Genomic DNA, 13,513 nt, shown 5'->3' with positions numbered 1-13,513 from the left:
GCCTGTGACCAAATAGGCATGTTCCCCTTTTAAACGCCATTACTAGCATCGAAAAATATGTATTTTTCTACAGATGAAAACACTATTATGTCATGGTTTCCTCCTGTTTTAAGGCTTTGGGCTCAAATTATGGAAGGAGGAAAAAACTCCATTTTCATGAGATGTTGCCCAGTGTATTCCATCCTCTACTTTAAATTCTGATGTGTGAAACAAACATTCATACCCGGATAGCTCCCTAGTTACCACGCAGGTGCAGCTGCCAAACATAGCACGATTGTAACCGGTTTTGACACCAGCCATTTGTGCTTGAAGAAACGTCTGATTTTTTGCTTCCCTCACATGGTTTCCCACTCCTGTAGCAAGCAGGGGCTTTTATTGCAACACTCGTTTGGGGTCAAACTACATCCATTTTTGGGAACCCACCAACACAAATGTTAATGATATGCAGATCTGGCCTTTCCGAAGATGGCATTGCATCAGCCAAACTTCATTTCCTGGGGACGTTGCTAAGACAATTCATAACTCTTGCCAAAATTCATTAATGTGCTGAGTAGACCTGACGTTATCATATGGGTGTTTGTCAAGAGCCAAAACTCTGTACATACATATTGATCATCTCCTTTTGGTGTGTTTTTCCTGACTGCTAATTTCCATAAAAATAGAAAGTTTGAGGAGTCTCAACAATGTGTATTCCCTTCCAACAATATCCATCACAATATTTTTATGTAGTTTCTCACTTGAAAGTCAAGTAACTCACCATTCCCTAGAAATAGCCTCATGATTTAAGGCAGACTCTGCTTCCCCTGCTGGTCTTGGGTCCTCAGTTGTTATAGGTCATAAAATCTACCTCTGTGAAAAACAGATTTCTTTTCAAAAGTTGGCAAACTGGACACTTCCACCTCCATGTGTCTCACAAGCTGCATACCTGTCCTGGCTGATCACTTGCTGTGGCTTTTGTTTGTTTTCTGGAATTTCAAGTTTATCAGTACTTTGTAATTATGGAATACTCTCTCATTTCCATGCAGTCATACATTTTATTTCCTCTGCTCTCTTGCATTGAAAAACATGGCAAAATTCCACTCAGCCGTAGAGCCTCAGACCAAATATTGCCTGGTTTACAGCCTTTCCCATTTCTTTCAGGGAGACTTGGGCAGTCTGTTTTCCCTCTGTCCTCATCTCCATTATAGAAATGCTCTTTTGTGTGGTAATGGTTTGTTCCATGCCTGATTCATGCAAGGTGGGCATGTATGGCTGTCAAATATTTTTTGAATTTTACCCACTGGGGAAAAAAAAAAAGACTTTTGTTAAAACAAGTATCCTACTTATGCCCAGATTCCAACGTAGAAAAAAAACAACCACCACACAACAATAAAGTGCCTCCTTTTTTTTTTTTTTGAAAAAGTAATTTTATTTATTTATTTTTCTTTACGATCTAGCTTTTTTTTTTTTTAACATCTTTATTGGGGTATAATTGCTTTACAATGGTGTGTTTTATTTATTTATTTTATTATTATTTTTTTTTACATCTTTATTGGAGTATAATTGCTTTACAATGGTGTGTTAGTTTCTGCTTTATAACAAAAGTGCCTCCTTTTAAGAAAATCTGGGAAGTGGAATAACGTACACATTTTCTATCGATACGCATCATCGTGTTTGTTATGGACTGAAAGTCTGTGTCTCCCCCAGATTCATATGTTGAAATTTTAACCATTTAATTCAGTAGATGGGGCCTTTGAAAGGTGATTAGGTCATGAGGGTGGGTGGAGCCCTTATGAATGGGATTATTTCCCTAATAAAAGAGGCCTCAGAGAGCTCTCTTGTTCCTTCCACCAGGAAGCAGGCTCTCAGCAGACGCCGAATCTGCTTGTGTCTTGATCTTGGACTTCCCAGCCTCCAGAACTGTGAGAAATAATATTTTGTTGTTGTTTATAAGCCACCCAGTCTGTAGTATTCGGTTATACTAGTCTGAATGTACTAAGACAAAAGCTTACACTATAACATATATTAACCTTCAGGTAATATTTTTAAAATTATAGGCCAAAAATATTACTAATGCAAACACTGGACATTCCAGATGAATGAGGTTAGCCAAAAATTTTACAACCAACTAAATATGTAATGAAGATAAGCTAAAAGTAATTAAAATTTTAAAGTAATAAATAACTTCAAATAAATCTCAGACAACTCGACATACTTATAACAAAATCTTCACAAAAACTGAAGAAGTTTCAAATGTCTTTATGTTTATGTGCGGTAGGATTGCAAAACTGCCAAGTGTTTTGAGGTAAATAGAACTTTTAGAAACTTAAAATTACTGAGCGGATGGATTCTCAAAGCGCCCAGGAAAAGGACAAACATTCCTAACATTGCCTATGGTCCAGCACAGTCTGGCCTCTAATACTTCACAGATTTCATTAGATTTCATGCCAGTTTCTCCTGGCTAGAGGTGTCTCAGCCATTTTGGATTTCCTTTAATTTCCTCTGCCTCACAGTCTTGTCCTCTGTCTATGAATACTTGAACCTCTAACGGCTTTTCCACTACACGCACCGATTTAAAGCTCGCTAATACTTCAGAAAGAAGCTCAAATCTAACTTTGTCAGAGATGTTTTCTCTTACCCTGTCAGATTATATCTTGTTCCCCATGGTAGTTTTGTTCTAATGTCCTGTATTTGCACTTCTGAGTACCTATTAGTGTTTGTGTTTATATATTTGTATGATGATTTAGTTAGTATCTGTCTCCCTAATTAGACTGTAAGCTCCATGAGGTCAGGAGAGGTGTTTGATTTGCTCATCATTCAATCCCCAACATCTAGTACAATGTAATTAAAGCATGGGCTCCAGATCCAGACCCTGATTCCAGTCCTGGCTCTATGATGTAAATTTCCCTAAGCTTTAGTTTCTTCTTTTGTATAATGGGTTTAATAATAGTACCTTCTTTGTAGGGTTTTTTGGTGTATATTTAAAGAGACAATATATTTATTTATACATATGCATATTTAGTACAGTGCATGTAACAGTAGTAAATAAATGCTAGATATTTTTAAAATAAATATTTGCTGAAAGGATATGTAATAAAAATCAATATAGAGACTTCGGTACATATTAGTAGTGTGCCGATTTTAGTTTATGGATACTCAATGTAAGAAACTCTTGATAACTCAGCTCTGAGTTTGAAATCTGACCCTTGGGTGTATATAAAAAGGAGAACCCATAGAAGTTTCTATCATTTTTCCACCAGATGGAAGGAAACAGGTTAGCATGTAGCTTAGCCCTGGAAGCTTCTTAAAGGCAGAAACTAGGGAATTCTCTGGCAGTCTAGTGGTTAAGACTCTGTACTTCCACTGCAGGGGGCACGGGTTCAATCCCTGGTCGGGAAATAAGATCCCACATGCTGCGCAGCCAAAAGAAAAAAAAAAATCCTATTAAAAGCAGAAACTTGGGCTTCCCTGGTGGCGCAGTGGTTGAGAGTCCGCCTGCCGATGCAGGGGACACGGGTTCGTGCCCCGGTCCGGGAAGATCCCACATGCCGCGGAGCGGCTAGGCCCGTGAGCCGTGGCCGCTGAGCCTGCGCGTCCGGAGCCTGTGCTCCGCAACGGGAGAGGCCACAACAGTGAGAGGCCCGCATACCGCAAAAAAAAAAAAAAGCAGAAACCTTTATTTATCATCAGGTCTTCATGGTTTAGCACTGTGCCAGATGTGTAAAAAGGTGTTCCAAAATATAACTGAATAAATAACACTACTTCATATCAACTTACATTCGGGTCCAAGACCAAATGTATAGTTTTATTTCTGTCAGTTTATCTTGATTTATAGGAAATGGGAGATTTGTTCAATGAGGGTAGGTCGGTAAAAGGGGTTATTGTATCGACTACTTCAATAACTTAAAACAAATCCTCCTAAACTTTGAACTGATGAAACAGAGTCTAAATGCTTACATTCTTTTCAAAGTTCACAGAAAGGCAGAAACTAGTAAACCACATGAATCAGATACAATGGGCAGCAAACTGCATATAAGGTGTACATTGAATATAATACTGTATTCTGAAAACAGATTTCCTTTTTCCAGAAGTGAGAATAAACACAGTTAATAGGAAAAACTTAATAACAGAAGTGTACACTTAATCACACAAGCAGTATCTGGTGCATATTAAGCAGTCCATGAAGACGCATTGAGTAAAGGAACAGAATGTGTTTATTTTGACCTCTCTTTTAAAATGTTTAGGTCTTGATGTTACAGCAGTAGCGAACAGTAACACAGCTTGAGCAAGTACAGCCCTAAAGAGTAAAACAGCGTGAGCACAGTTTGCACAGTACCCAAGGTAAAAGCAGACACGTTTAGCACAGAAAGCATAGTTGAAAGTCGCCACCTACTAACTTCTTCTGGAATCATTCAGACAAGCCCACTTAGGGAAAAAAGAAAGAAAGAAAATGTCTGGCATTAGAAGTGCAAGGCTTGCAAATAAAGATTAACCAATTCCCCCCTAGCTGGGTTTTTTCCTTATTGTTCTTATAGGGCGGGAGACTGAGAAACAAAGAACTGAATTTTGTACGTATACAAAATCATGTACATGTACACACATACACCAAGCACACATATTTGTTTCTGTGCTAAGTCAAGATCAGTGGTGTTTTCTATTTAGTAATATGCCTGAGAAAGAAACCATTTCTGATAAAGGATCGATACAGCATTCCTTGAACACAGTATCTTTTTGAGGAAACTTAAGTAGTGTGTGTGAGGGAGTGGGGAGCATGTATCCTAGTGAGAAGGGATAGAAGTTTTCTTGCTTTATTCCTTCACTTGCTGGGTAGGTGCAGACAAAGCTATGAGGCTTGACCAGGCTATCTAAACAGCTCTGTCACAGAAAAGCAACCACTTTCCTATTACTACTTGACTATTATGTAAAGTTTATAGAGAGTGAGCTGTCGGAGCATCACATCATTATTTTCTTTCAAAAGCCAAACAACGTATTCCATAAGCACATGGTGGATATCAACAGAAACTGAAATCATATATTCATAACCCAACAGGATTTATTTCATTTTGGGCCTAATGACTTCATTAGTTTGCCAGGTAGGAAAGAATTAAAAGAGAGAAGGAACAAAATCAGAGGAAGACAAAAATTATAAGAATGTATAGTGCTTAGAATAAACAGATCAAAAGCATATTGATATTCCATTGTATATATGTACCACATCTTCTTTATCCATTCATCTGTCGATGGACACTTAGCCATGAAAAGAAACGAAACTGAGTTTTTTGTAGTGAGGTGGATGGACCTAGAGACTGTCATACACAGTGAAGTAAGTCAGAAAGAGAAAAACAAATATCATATGCTAACACATATACATGGAATCTAAAAAAAAAAAAAAGGTTCTGAAGAACCTAGGGGCATGACAGGAATAAAGACACAGACGTAGAGAATGGACTTGAGGACACAGAGAGGGGGAAGGGTAAGCTGGGACGAAGTGAGAGAGTAGCATGGATATATGTACACTACCAAATGTAAAATAGATAGCTAGTGGGAAGCAGCTGCATAGCACAGGGAGATCAGCTTGGTGCTTTGTGTCCACCTAGAGGAGTGGGATAGGGAGTGTGGGAGGGAGGGAGACGCAAGAGGGGGAGGATATAGGGATATATGTATGCACATAGCTGATACACTTTGTTGTGCAGCAGAAACTAACACAACATTGTAAAGCAATTATACTCCAATAAAGATGTTAAAAAAAAGCCTATTGATAAAAGCCATATGGAAATACTAGCAGGAAGCATGGTTTCCTCATAATGGTGCAGTTCAATAAAACCTGTTTAATCGTTTTACAGAGTTAAACATGTATTATTTACTCATTCATTCAACTGACGTGGAGAATCATGGATTATATTTCTGAAAAAGAGGAAGTTTAATTTATAAAACAGAAAATAAACTCCTGGTGCTTTTATGGACCAGGAACTTTAAAAGCATGATCTCTTTTAATTCCAATGACACATCAAGGTAGATATCATGACCTCCAATTTACAGGTGGAAAAATGAGATCAGAGAAATTAAATAAATAGCATGAACTAACCCAGTAAGGAATAAGAACACAGAAACATCTGGTCTCAAGAATATATCACTAACATCTTTGAAAATCTTGAAACCTATAAAGTCTCTTGCCAGTAAATGACATACACACAATATTTTGTACACAATATGTGTCTGCTGATCCCCCCCAGCTCCACACACAGTCAGATAAGAAACTGTGCCATTTCAGGCTTCATAGGCGTGAAGACTCACATCGAGTAAGTCACCATTTTTCTTCCTTAGAATTGAAAAGTTAGTGGTAAATACACATATTCATATCAAATACTTGGATAAAGGTGGCTTACTCTAAGATTTTTTTTTTGAAGTTTGAACAATTATTTCAAAGGAAAATATTAAAATGGTTTAAGTAAGATTTGGTAATGTCATACCCATTAATATAAAACATGGGAAAAATACATTAAGACTCACCTCTTTTTTCAACATATTAGGATCTCAAGCCTATAGTGTCAATGTTCGACTATATGGAACTTAATAAATAATATAATACTATTATGCCGTTTAAGTGATTATATATTCACAGTAACAGATGTATTTATTGACATGAAAAGAATTCATAATATGTACTTTATGAGTCAACTCTTTAGTGCCTGTATATGTTTGTGTATAAGAAGAATTTTAGAAGGATGTATCAAAACGTTTGTAATTTTATTTTTGAAAGCAAGGTCATGTCATGTAGGGTTTTTCCCTTTTCCTTTTGCTTATTTGCATTTTACAATTTCTATATAGTAAATATACACTATATACAATTACATAGTAAGTTAGCATAGTCCATCATCACTCAAATGTCAAAACTTCACGGATATTAAAAATCATTTGGTTAAAGCCAGAAGTTCCTTTTATGACTTGGAATCATTTCAACACACAGATACTCCATCAGGTTGGAGGAGAGAGAAGATTTTTTTGCCAGGAAACTGAAGGCATCTTTCCTGCTACTGTGCTCTGCTAAAAAAAACCCTTAATCCTGACTCAAGAGTGGGGTGACATCTAGTGAAATGTTTCTGCAGACAATTGCCGGGTTATCTTCTCTATAGCTCCCTCTCCTGCCTCTTTTCTTTCAGTACACAGTCCTCAATAACTTCTTTTACAAAGCATGCATGTTTCCTTAATATAGAGAAGGAAATATTTGAGTCATTCATATGCATATAAAAGATTCCTCATTTTGTGGACCTTGGCAAGAGAGAGCTGTTCAGTTTGCCATGTAAATAACACACACTCTTTTCTGTGGAAAACAATGGTAGACCTTCAGACTTTGGATCATGATTCATCTAGCTTCTCATCTGTTAGTAGTTAATAAGATGACTCCATATTTGCTAAGGCTTAGGATAGGCAGGAAGTCAGTGTCTATAGTCAATGAGCAGGTCACAGACCAACTCTCCCGCCACCAACAAGCTTCAGTTTTGGAGAACAGACAACTGTCCCTGTGGAGTGCCCACAGAGGCAAAACCAAGTACCTTAATCCTTGGGTTCAAGACAGATAAATTAGTGATCAGTACTGAAGTTCAAGACTGGACTAGCAGGACCTGCAACTGAATGCTAAGCTATAGATTAGTGAGATGGAAACTGTTGTCTAAAGTCAGGACTGGTCCTAAAGAACAGGGTGGATAGTGGCCAAGTGAGAAAAATATTGCAGGCAGAGCTTGGCATTATATGAAATAGTCCTCTGTAATGCTCTTACATAATTGTCTAGTCCCTTTACACCTTAATTTAAAAATTATCAGGATCCGAGTTAAAGGCTTTCCATGGGATAAATTATTGATATAAGTTTGAGATCATGACTCTTCTGAGTTTTAGAGAAACTTAAACAACCTTGGCCAGCCATAAGCTGAGATTTGAGCACTAGATATTGTGTGGCATCGTTCTTGTACTAAAAAAAATTGAGATCCGCTAAAGTACAAAATTCAGAGGGTAGAATGGGGCTGGGAAGTGGTAAAAGAGGAAAGGGTTGGAGTCACATGACAAAGCTTGCTCGTCGTCCATATGTTATCAATATTTGCCCTAAAACATGAGGTTGGCTGAAGATCCTATAACACTGGAGATTCAGATTCTAGTCAATAAATATCAAAAGAGTAAAATAAACAGCTTGCACACTTGCATAAAAATAGACAGTAAACCATCATACTTAAAAATCTGGAAATTAAATAAAATTGCCTTAAAGCAAACTGAAGGTACCAGTATGTACCCATTAAACTAGCAAAAGCAATAAAGATCCATTGGTGACAGGTTAGGGTAAAAAAGGTACACATATATTTTAAGTGACATTGTAAATTGGTTCCGATTTCTGCAGAGCCATTTGTGAAAAAAGCTATACAATGCTTTCTTTCTTTTGACCTAGTAATTGCACTTTGGGGAATATACTCCCAGAAAGTAGTCTAAAGGCAAACAAGTAATTTTTTCCAAGTTGTTCATACAAAGCTGTTTATGAAAAGGAAACTTTGAAAATAACTCAAATGTCCGACAGTAAGCGATAGTCCAAGGAAACTAGTGTCTAATACCATAGAATGCTAGCTGGCCTGTTAAGTTGTATGGACTACCTTAATACAGGCCCATCTTTATAGCAAATAATTAAGTGAAGTAAGAACAAGATCTATATGTGAAATTTGGTTAGAATCATATAAATACATATGGATGTGCATGAAGGGCCATCAGAAGAGACTCAAGTGAGAGGAGGGAGTGAATTCAGATTTCTTGATATATTGAGGACTTCTGTATTTCCATAATTCCAAGATATTTACATAATTCACATCTTTTAATCTCAGATCAATCTTATGAGGCAGATATTATTTATCCAATTCTTACTCAAGAAATCAGTTGAGTAGCTTGTCCACAGTCACGTTGATGGACAAGTGACAAAGTTGGAATTTGAATACTGTCTGGGATTTCAAAATCCATGGCTTTTCAGTATATCATGTAGAACACATTCTTCTGAAGTTCTTTTTAAAAAACACTAATCTCATCACATGACCCTCCAAGGTGGATTGATTGGTTGAATAATTTTGGAAACGTGTTAAAATATATCCTCCTAATGTTAATTGGCATAAGCTTTTCATTTTTTGGAGTAATTAAGCCAGTTTGCATTTACTTAAGACAGCACCTCCCAATCTAGTAAATTCTGTGTGTGTGTGTGTGTGTGTGTGTGTGTGTGTGTGTGTGTGTGTGTGTGTGTGTGTGTTTACATTGGTACATGAGTGTATGGGCAACTGCTAACACACCATAGAACCCTAGGTCTGCAGAACACAGTTTCGGAAATACAGACTTGAAAGTTTTGTGTTCACTAGATATATCCTTTTGATGTTAAGTATTAAAACTTAAAATATTAAAATTTATAGAAGTTGGTTATCTCTACTGTGTAAATCTCTATCTGTAGGTTCTCAGAGGATTAAATGTAAATTAGGGAATTACTCAGAGCTTAAACGGAAATAAATGTATGTATCCATATTTTCTCTCTTCCTTAAAGTGATAAGTGACAACTCTAAATATTGGCACAGAAAATTACTAAGGAATCCTTTAACGGAAGCAAGTTTGTGGCAATTTGTCCTAGTTATCCTGTAGATAAGGATAATAAGAATTTCGATGTTCTGAAGGTCCAAATATTAACTGTCAGAGTGGACATTTAGGAAGAAGTAGAAGTGAGGATTCTGAGTCCATAACGTGGCATGTACCGGAAACAACACTGACCCAGCACCTTGGGAGATGTTGATGAACTTAAATAAACTAACACTAGGAGCTGTAACCCTCTGAGGTCAAGTCTAGTCAGGAATAAACTTTTCACCACTGAGTGTCATTCAGAGTATTGATGTTTTTCCCAAACCCATCACTTCAAGGCCTGTGCCAGTGGCCATGCTAGAGCATTCAGCCTCCCTCTCTGCCCCTGACCTTGTGTTTAAGAATTGCTTTGACAACCAGCCGGCTCTTAAACTAAACCATCACAGACATCACAGATAGATGGCTGGCTGGGATATTTGGTTAAATCCATAATCTCCAACAGCCTTTCATGGCTCTATAACTTCTTGTATTGCAAATAAACACATGTTCTAGGTAAAACAAGTGATTTGTTTTGCAAATGTAACTTTAAGACAGGTTTCAAAGGACTATTCTCCTCCCTGCCAGCCAGAGTTCAGCCTCCTATGCAGAATTCTGGTGCTCTCTGGAATGCTTTTACATTTTCTATTAGGTGGACTCTACTACAACCTTGTCCCTGAGCATGTCCAGCAAGTGGTGCTTCGTTCTGTCAATGTCCTAATCTCCTCTACTGCTTTGAGTCCCCAGAGAACTAAAAGGACTTTAGTCTTATTGACACAAGCCACTTTATCTGGAAACTGCTGTGCTGGCCAGGGAAATAGACACTGAGAGGGAATCATGAACTCGATCAGCTTTGGCACTTAAGATGCAATTAACTAAGGCTCTCGGTTCCCTCTTCTGTAGTCAGCACATCACTATGGGACTGAGATGGATTTGTCCCTCCTCTTTAGTTACTGATGCTGGACATCCTGGGATGCATGACAAGGACTGATATGAGCACTTAGAGGAGAACTTACCTACTTCTGGATCCCTTGTTATTTCCACCATGTATCAGTACCACTGGAGGTGGTACTTATCTCAGTGGAGCTGCACTGGGATAAGATATCTGTATGCCCACCTCCCAGATCAATTCAATCAGAATTCTTTGTTGGGCACTGGGTTTTTTTTGTTTTTTTGTTTTTTAAGTTTCCTGGGTGATCTGGGCTGAGGAACACTGATGTAGAGTCTTTTTATTAAACATTTGAAGTGTGCTTTGTGATGTATTTTGTGATTTAGGCCTTTCTTAATCTTTGCAGCCATACTCTCATCTTCAGATTTTAGCCATTTCTGGTCTGGTTGATCCTGTTTCCAATCTTGTGTAGTTTGTGAGACAAGGAGCAATGCATGATGGGCCATTTTAATATAAAATCTCTTCGGTGGACAAAATTTTATCTAAGGATATAGAAACCTTACTTTTTATAAGGAAGGTCTGGTTGATTTTACCAGTGATGTATTGGAATTTTCTTGAGACTTTAGGGAAAAAACACTTTAAATGCACAAAACAAAATGCAATGTAATAATATAAATGCAGGGAGAGAGATTATTCTTGCAATTTCGGTAGATAATTTTCTCTTTCTCTAAATTACAAATCCTAAAGCATTCATGAAAATAATAATCTAATAGAAGTAATATAAAATATATCAATTTCCTTGCATTAGCGAAACTTTAACTGTAATTCAGAGACTGCTATGTTATTCTACACAAAAGAATTTGGAGTTATTTTAAAAATGCAGTGAACACAAATTAAGCATTATTACTCTACATTGCATCTCAGATGTTGGGCCATATCACCTACTCAAACAAAGCCTTGTTGTCACTTTCTAATCGACAAAACAAATGCCTTCTTGCTTCCATGATCAAAGATATAAAACAGTTTCCGGACACTCCATCCCCACAGAGTACATGCTTGCAAACTTCCTTCCTGACTTGTTTAGAAAATACCTCTATCAAGTCACCAACACTTATGGTTGATAAACTGAAGTTTCTGTCTAAGATCCAGGATGGTCTTAAGGCAAGTTTTCATATTAGTCTGAACTTTAGTTTCCTCAGCTATGAAACGAAAGTTTGGTCTAAGCACATTCTGCGACCTGGTAGCTCATGGACTAATTTTGGCCTGAGGATATGTTTTTTTGGACAAAAAGTACTTTTTTTGTGTGCATCAGTTGCCAGCATTTAAAAGAGAGGATGTTACTGGACAGCTACATGTAAAAAAAAGAAACTAGAAAATTTTCTCACACCATATACAAATATAAACTCAAAATGGACTAAAGACTTAAATGTAAGACCTGAAACCATAAAATTCCAATAAGAAAACATAGGCAGTATAGTCTTTGACATCAGTCTTAGCAATAGTTATTGGATCTGTCTCATCAGCGAAGGCAAGAAAAGCAAAAATCAACAAATGGGACCTTGGGACCTAATTAAACCAAAGCTTCCTCACAGTGAAGGAAACCATCAATAAAGCGAAAGGGAATTTCCTCCATTTCTACTAAATGGAAGAAGATATTTACAAATGATATGTCTGATAAGGGGTTAATATCCAAAACATGTAAAGAACTCATACAACCCAATATCAAACAAACCACCCAATTAATAAGTGGCAGAGGACCTGAATAGGTATTTTTCCAAAGAAGACATACAGATGGCCAACAGGCACATGAAAAGATGCTCAACATCACTAATCATCAGGGAAATGCAAATCAAAACCACAATGAAATATTACCTTCCACCTGTCAGAATGGTTATTGTCAAAAGCACAAGAAGTAGTAAGTCTTGGTAAGGTTATGGAGAAAAGGGAACCAATGTATATTGGTACAGCCACTATGGAAAACAGTATGAAGTTTCCTCAAAAAACTAAAAATAGAACTAACCATACAACTTAGCAATTCCACTCCTGGGTATTTATCCAAAAAGTCAAAACAGTAATTTGAAAAGATATATGTACTTCTGTGTTCATAGCAGCATTATTTATAATAGCCAAACTATGGAAGCAACCTAAGTGTCCATCAATAAATAAATGGATAAAGAAGATGTGGTGTATGTGTACATATACAAAATAGAATATTACTTTGTCATAAAAAAGAATGAAATCTTGCCATTTGTGACAACATGGATGGACCTGGAGGGTATTACGCTTAGTGAAATAAGTCAGACAGAGAAAGACAAATACTGTATGTTTTCACATATATGCAGAATCTGGAAAACAAAACAAGGAACAAATATAACAAAACAGAAACAGACTCACAGATACAGAGAACAAACTAGTGGTTATCATAGGGGAAGGCGGTGGGGGAAGGGACAAAATAGGTGAAGGGGATTAAGAGGTACAAACTGTCAATTATAAAATAAATAAGTAACAGGGATATCATGTACAGCACAAGGAATATAGCCAATATTTTATAAAAACCTTGTACGGTATGTAATCTACAAAAATATTGAATCACTGTGTTGTACCCCTGAAACTAATACAATATTGTAGGTCAACTATACTTCAATTTTTTTTTAAGTTTAAAAAAATAAAATTAAAATTGGGATGTTTATATAAAAATCCATTTTTGAATTTTCTTGAAGGAACTGGCAGAGCTGGCCTACATTCTCTCTTGGCAATAACTGCCTGGATCTGAGTATGCACTGCCTCCTTTGGACAGGGCTTGTGTTTTCCAAGACAACACAGTCCTTGGCAAGCCCACTGCACCCACTGCCCAGCTCCAGGGGGCACTGGAGATTGTAACCTAATAGTCTCTTAGGTCCCTTTCAGCTCTGAAATCCTATGATTCTTCTTTTCCTAAAAGACCAACCCATAGAGGAGAGGATGAGAGGTGGGTGGAAAGGAATAGAACAAGATGAGGAGAAAGGGGACTCTTTTCTTCCACTT

General features: G+C 37.2%; 1 long non-coding RNA gene across 4 annotated transcripts in view; it reads left to right on the top strand.

Moving 5' to 3' along the window:
- LOC307188256 overlaps positions 1-13,513 on the top strand; it is a 32,295-nt gene that overhangs the window by 1,874 nt on the left and 16,908 nt on the right. For all 4 annotated transcript variants that reach the window (XR_013828873.1, XR_013828874.1, XR_013828875.1 and 1 more), the window contains one exon: positions 1,834-1,901. This is a non-coding gene — a long non-coding RNA (uncharacterized lncRNA). The remainder of the gene's footprint in view (positions 1-1,833; positions 1,902-13,513) is intronic.

The sequence above is a fragment of the Stenella coeruleoalba genome (genome assembly GCF_951394435.1).
Source record: "Stenella coeruleoalba genome assembly, chromosome: 6".
In the NCBI taxonomy this organism is placed as follows: Eukaryota; Metazoa; Chordata; class Mammalia; order Artiodactyla; family Delphinidae; genus Stenella; species Stenella coeruleoalba.
The sequence above is the reverse complement of the archived record's forward strand: the minus strand, read 5'-3'. Positions and strand labels throughout refer to the sequence as shown.